This window comes from Felis catus, chromosome D3 (assembly GCF_018350175.1).
Source record: "Felis catus isolate Fca126 chromosome D3, F.catus_Fca126_mat1.0, whole genome shotgun sequence".
Taxonomy (NCBI): domain Eukaryota; kingdom Metazoa; phylum Chordata; class Mammalia; order Carnivora; family Felidae; genus Felis; species Felis catus.
In genome coordinates this window covers 54,846,079-54,852,770 of record NC_058379.1, presented here as the reverse complement: position 1 = coordinate 54,852,770, position 6,692 = coordinate 54,846,079, and the positions used below count along the sequence as shown (strand labels likewise).

The 6,692-nt window shown below is 36.0% G+C and overlaps 1 protein-coding gene and 1 long non-coding RNA gene across 8 annotated transcripts in view; one reads left to right on the top strand and one right to left on the bottom strand.

Annotated features, from left to right (window-relative positions):
• Positions 1–6,692, top strand: part of CCDC178 (coiled-coil domain containing 178) — a 497,365-nt gene that overhangs the window by 11,723 nt on the left and 478,950 nt on the right. The gene's annotated exons all lie outside the window — the stretch shown is intronic.
• Positions 1–6,692, bottom strand: part of LOC123381360 — a 120,132-nt gene that overhangs the window by 98,457 nt on the left and 14,983 nt on the right. The gene's annotated exons all lie outside the window — the stretch shown is intronic.

The window sequence follows — 6,692 nt, the reverse complement described above, 5'->3', positions numbered from 1 at the left end:
TAACTCTAACTTTAATTTTTATAGTCACATTTCATTCAGAAATTTCCCATTGTTCACTATCCTTATCTTGTTACAATCAGTTTTTTGAGTTTTTACTGTGTTGCACTTTGACTATAAAAACTAAATAAGACAACATCCTTGTCCTCTCACATCTCATAATTCAGTGGGAAAAAAACACGTGCATAATTATTTAAGAAATTCTATAAGTACAATATGTTACTGAAGTAATAATAAAGTACATGGAGGAGTAAGTAAATTTGTTTTGTGGTGAGAAGTAAAAGGAGACATCATATTAGACACCTAAGGAAGGTAGAGTAAAAAAAAAATGTGTAAGGGAATGGCAGCCTGGAAGTATATGGCTTGTTTTGATGACTTATGTTATGGCTAGAATATGGAACGTGTGGTAAAGAGGCAAGGGGTGTGAGGAATACACCAAGGAAAATTTTTATTGTCTCGTGGACATGTAACTTTTAGACCTTGTGTTAAAATTTGTTGGTATTAACTAAAATATATATAATCAAATTGGTGAGTACCTTGATGGCACAGAAGATGTCTCATTCTTTTGTATCCTAAACAAGTAGCACAGTGACATAATACATACTCTAAAAATTGCTAAACGAATCAATGAATGGCTAAAATGAAATAAATCAAGCATTATCAACCATCAAAGTGGATCTTAGAAGATAATGCAGTCCAGTCTCTTAGACTTTTCCAAATCTTTCCTATATAACACTTAATAAATGATTTTATAGTTTATCCATAATCTCTTTTATTTACATAATGCTTTCTACCTCACAATATAGCTTTGTTCACTGTTGGAAAAACTCAAATTGTTAGAAACATCTCTGCATGATTGCCAAAATATTCTGTGTAGAATCACAGCTTGTTAGTCTGCCTGCCATTTTTGGAATAGAGCCCCTGGGAATGTCTGTTTAGACTTATTTCCCTATCCTTTCCCTCACCCTACCATCTGCACCATTATAGTGAGGGCAGCTATGCTGACGGTAGCCTCATCCTTGGCCATAACAGTGGCCAGGAATGGAGAACAGACTTAAGCTAGCACAGTAATAGTACCCTGTCCTCCCAGCAACAATTGATAGGCACTTGGCCCAAGTAAGACTAATTAAAATCCCTCCAAACATAACTGGAATCCAATTTGAGAAAGAGTCAGCTTCATTTCGGTGGCTGAAGTTCTATAGTAATAGTCTCAGGAAATGTCATCAGAGAAGATTTGTGAAACATGGAAAAGTCAAGTTGTAGAAAGAAAACTAGAACGAGTATGAAAAGAGTGTTGGAGGCCAAGACAGAATGCTGATGGCATCTGAGTACCTGTATTCCTGCTTATGTTACAGATGGACTGCTGATACTCCCCACTAATTATCCAGTATCTTTTCCATAAATATTTTTTTATGTTGTATTGTTTGCTTTTTGTGGGGTTTTTGTTTTTTGTTTTGCTTAAATTGAGTTTTCTTATATGCAACTACAGAAGAATTAATATAATTGGCAATCTGGTTTAGACATTTTAGATCTTTAGACTCAGTCACTACTGAGTTGGTCAGTCCTCTGCTCAGTCAAGATCAAATCTCTGATTACTGACTTTGGCCAGGATGCTGACTCTGATTCCTGTTTGCTTCCTTGTTATGGTTTCCAACTGAAATGTCAGTTACATTATGGGTTTAAAAATTGGAAAAAGCATTCAAATTTTTTTTTTAATTTTTTTTTCAATGTTTATTTATTTTTGGGACAGAGAGAGACAGAGCATGAATGGGGGAGGGGCAGAGAGAGAGCGAGACACAGAATCGGAAACAGGCTCCAGGCTCCGAGCCATCAGCCCAGAGCCTGACGCGGGGCTCGAACTCACGGACCGCGAGATCGTGACCTGGCTGAAGTCGGACGCTTAACCGACTGCGCCACCCAGGCGCCCCTAGCATTCAAATTTTTTTAATGTTTATTTATTTTTAGAGAGAGAATGAGAGAGAGAGTGGGCGAGTATGTGCATGCATGGGGGAGGGGCAGAGAAAGAGAGGGAGACAGAATCCAAAGCAGACTCTGCACTTTTGGTGCAAAGCCCGATGGGGGCTCGAACCCATGAACCGTGAGATCATGACCTGAGCCACTGAGGTACCCTTATTTTTTTTTTAACATTTCAACAATTTATGTAGTATTTCCTGTTGTCAAGCCTTTTAAAATCTTCTTTGTAAAAAGAATGGTTGACTTCTAACCATTATTGTGTATATTTAAATTATTATAAAATAAATCAGCTGAATTAAAGATAAATCCAGTAAGAATAAACAAATAAATATGTTTTCCACAATTACTGGAAGGCTATCCATATGTTTGCACTGATTACTGAAAAGAATGTGTGAGGTAATCATGACTACTAAGATGACTTAAGATACTCTAAAGTTGCTTAATATTTTCATGAGGATATGAAAGAATAGGAAAATAGCACATTAATTTCATAGCCTTATCAAAACCATGAAAATAACATAGATGAAAAGAAACAACATCTTACAAAGATGAAGTATATAAATATATTTATTAGCTTTTAGAAGAGTATATGGTACAATCATTGGCTTTAAGGCTTTAATTTTTCTGAGTGTTTAGGATGAGTTTCTAAATTGTCTGACTAATGACTTTTGCTATTGTTTGTGGATTTGAGCAGTGGGTGATCCAAACTGATTTATATGCTTATTTCTATTAAAAATAAATGTTTTCAAATAGGAACACTGAAATAAACTGGAAGAAGATCCTTGTAATGCGTTAATAACAAAGGACTATATCTAGAACTATTGAAGGTTAAAAAAAAAATAACCTACAACCCAGAATGTACTTTACCATGTGTATACACCAGAGATACTCTAACATAGGACACAAAAACAAGTATGTAAGAAACCTACAGTAGGGGGGGCACTTGGGTGGCTCAGTGGGTTAAGTGTCCAACTTCAGTTCAGGTCATGATCTCAAGGTTTGAGTTCAGGTCCCACATTGGGCTTTGTCCAGACAGCACAGAGCCTGCTTGGGATTCTCTCTCTCTCTCTCTCTCTCTCTCTCTCTCTCTCCCCCCCCCTTCTCTCTCTCTCAAAATAAATAAGTAAGCTTTAAAAACCTTATAGTATATTTTGGTTATAATAGTGAAAATATTTGAAAACAACTGAAATGATCATCAATAGAACAGTGTACTAAGACAGTAGTATTCTATACAGCAGTGAAAAAGAACAAAAGACACCTAGGTATAAAAATATAGATAAATCTCAAAAATTTCCTAAACAATAAAAATAAGATGTAGAATGATTTGTAGAGTATAATATCATTAATTTAAAGTTGTAAAACTCTGAATAAATATGATACAGTATATTGTTTTGAGATACATAGGTAATAAAAATAAACTGGAGCCATGGGGATTATAATTTTGATGGTTGTAATTTTTGGTGAGGAAGAGGCAAAATGTGACCCCTGAGTAATACAATGAAATTTGAATGATATTGTTAACCACTTATATCTCAGTCCACATTGTAGAATACAAGGTGTTTACTTTTATGTTGCCATGTAATATTTCACATTAAGAATATTTAAAACAAGTACAAATAAAATTATGAGAGGAAATAGGTAAAGTGAGAGGGTTTTCTGTCCAGAAAGAGAAATAGCTCAGAAATCTTGTTTTAGCAATGAGGAAGTAAACAAATTTTGAGGAATATGGTGATTTGCTAAGATGCCAGCCTAATGTGGTGAAACAAAAGCCTTGTGTAATATGCTGGGCAAGTATGGAAACAAGTAAAAATTCTAATCAAAACCTTAATAACAGAACCGATGCCAGAAATCTTGAATAGATGGAGGGGAAGGTGACAGTTCTATGCCAAATCTATAAACTATAAACTGATTGCAGGTATTTCATTCTTTCATACACGTATTTTTCATTCATGTGTTCTTTCATTTTCAACAAGACTCTGCTGAATCCTCCTATGTGGAAGGCATTGTAGTAGATCTGTGCTGTCCAATATAGTAGCACCTAGCCATATGTGGCTATTTACATTTAAATTAATTAAAATGTAACAAACAAACAGAGAAACAACTCCTGGATTATGTAGCCAGATTTCAAACGATTAATAGTAGTGATTCCACATGATCATATGGCTTGGCTAGTATAATGCCTGCCATTTTGGATAGCATGGATTTAGAACATTTTCATCACTGTAGAAACTTCTATTTAATGCTGCTGTTAACCGATGGTAGGAGTACAGCAGTGAACAACACAGATTTTGCCTTCTTTTTTAAATTTTTTAAAAAGATTAATTTATTTTTGAAAGAGAGAGAAAGTACGAGATAGAGAAAGAGAGAGAAAGGGAAAGAGAGAATCCCAAGCAGGCTCTGCACTGTCAGCACGGACAACGCAAACACACGAACCGTGAGATCATGACCTGAGCCAAAGTCGATACTTAACCATCTGAACCACCCAGGTGCCCCCAGATTTTGCCTTCTAACAGAAAAGAGGAAACAAAGGAAGAGATTATAAAACTGTATTATCATGTTAAATAATAATGAGTCATTAGAAAAAATAAAGCACAGTAAGTGGATATACAGTAAAGGGTATGTTTGATGAAGTGGTTTTCATAAGGAATCATAACTATGGAAAGAAAGGCATTTCTATTTATTGGGAGGGGGTTGAACCAAGAAATGTGTGGCTTCATGAATGCCAAGATAAACAATCGTTTTAAGATGACAGCACAAAAGAGAGCTTTAGTAAGATAAGAGTTTTGATTTGTAATCGGAAATAATAAGTCAAGAGGGAGGATGTTATGAACTCTCTAGCACAAGTAGAGGGATAAGACAAACCAGTAGAGGGCTACCCCTACGTTGTCAGAACAGAAGGAGGCCATGAAAGCACAGATGTGTTTGGTTTGTAGGTTTGGTGAGAGGATATTAAAATTTAGATCCTATTCCTTCTATTTTCTCTCTGAAGTAGGAGGTGATATCTTTAAAAAGAGAGAGGTTGGAAATAAGAGTTTAAGAATGAGTATGTTTGAAACAACTGATGTCTAAACTTTTTTAGTCTGAAATTAATATTTCTTCTTACCTACTCTCCCATTCTTATGACTCTATTCCTCTTCATAACCCAATTGATAGAATCAAATTCTCTATTCATTTTTCTCTAAGTGGAACCCACTTCAGCTTTGATAACCTAGCTCATTTCAGTCACCACATCTATAATTCTCTCATCCTCTCTTCCAGCAACCTTATATTCTATCTAATGACACAGCTCATGTCCTATCTTTTCAGGAATCTTTCTTTGGTAGTAGTATACTGATAAATGTTTGACAACCACCTCTCAGAACAAACACAAAAACAAAACCTCATTTCTGGTGTTTGCTGATTCCATGGTATAGATCTTGTCACCATGGTTGATTTTAAGCTACTACAAGTCCCTAACTGGCTTGCAAAAGTATTGACAATTTAGCAGCCAGATTTCTGGCAAGACCTGTGAAGGACCTGCAATTTTGCTCTATTGGCAAGTTAAGAAGCTAGCCTGCCATGGTGATGAAAACAGCTTGAGGGTTCCAAGCAGTGACCAGGTCCAAGGATTGAATGTTTCGGATAAAAGTTAGCTGAGACACTATATAGACTTTTTGTGGTTGTTAATTTACCCTTTTGCATTAGGATTGGTTCTAGAGTTAATTACTACCTACAGGTACTGTTTCTGGGTCATGCTAACTCATTCCTGACTCTAGGACCTCTGTAGCTCTTCCTGGGTAGCACTTCCCTGAAAGCTTTTGGCACATTCTCTCCATTCATTATAATCAGACATCACTTTCTCAAAAAGGACTTCCCCTTGGAATACTGCTTAAAATAGACATTCTCCCACCCTCACACCTCCTCCAGGGACTGCTCTAGTTGTGTCCTACATGTTGCAGTATGTTTATATTTGTCCAGATTTTTTTTCTAAGTTCCATTGTGATGTATTCTTCCATATAGTTCATTTATAATTTATTTCTTAATTTCCACAAGCATGGAGATTTTCTAGGTATCCTATTTTTCTTTCCCTTTATGGTTTTATTTATTTCAAGCCTTTTACTTCAAAATAATTATAAAATCACAGGAAGTTGCAAAGAAACATACAGGAAGGTTTTGTGCCCGTTTCAGCCATCATCCCTTGGTGTTAACATCACAGGTAACGATAGTACAACATCAAAAGCACAAACTGTAAAGCTCATTGATTCACCAGCAATACCTGCATTTTTTTTTCTGTATAGGTGTATAACTCTATGAAATTTTATCACATGTGTAGCTTTGTGTAAGCACCACTACAATCAAGATACTTACTTGTGCATCATCACAACATTTCCCTGATCTCCATCCCCAGGCAACTGCTGATCTGTTCTCAATCGCTATTACATTATTTAATGGATAGCAATGAAATCCTGCGGGGCACCTAGGTGCCTCAGCCTGTTAAGTGTCTAACTCTTGGTTTTGGCTTAGGTCATGATTTCACAGTTTGTGAGTTCGAGCCCTGCATCAGTGAGGAGCCTGTTTGGGATTCTCTCTCTCTCTGGCCCTCCCCCACTTGTACTTTCTCTCTCTCAAAATAAATAAAAAAAACTTAAAAAAATGAAATCCTGCAATATATAACCTTTTGAGGTTGGTTTTTTTTCAGTCAGCATAACTAATCTGGGGTTCATCCAAATTGTTGCATATAT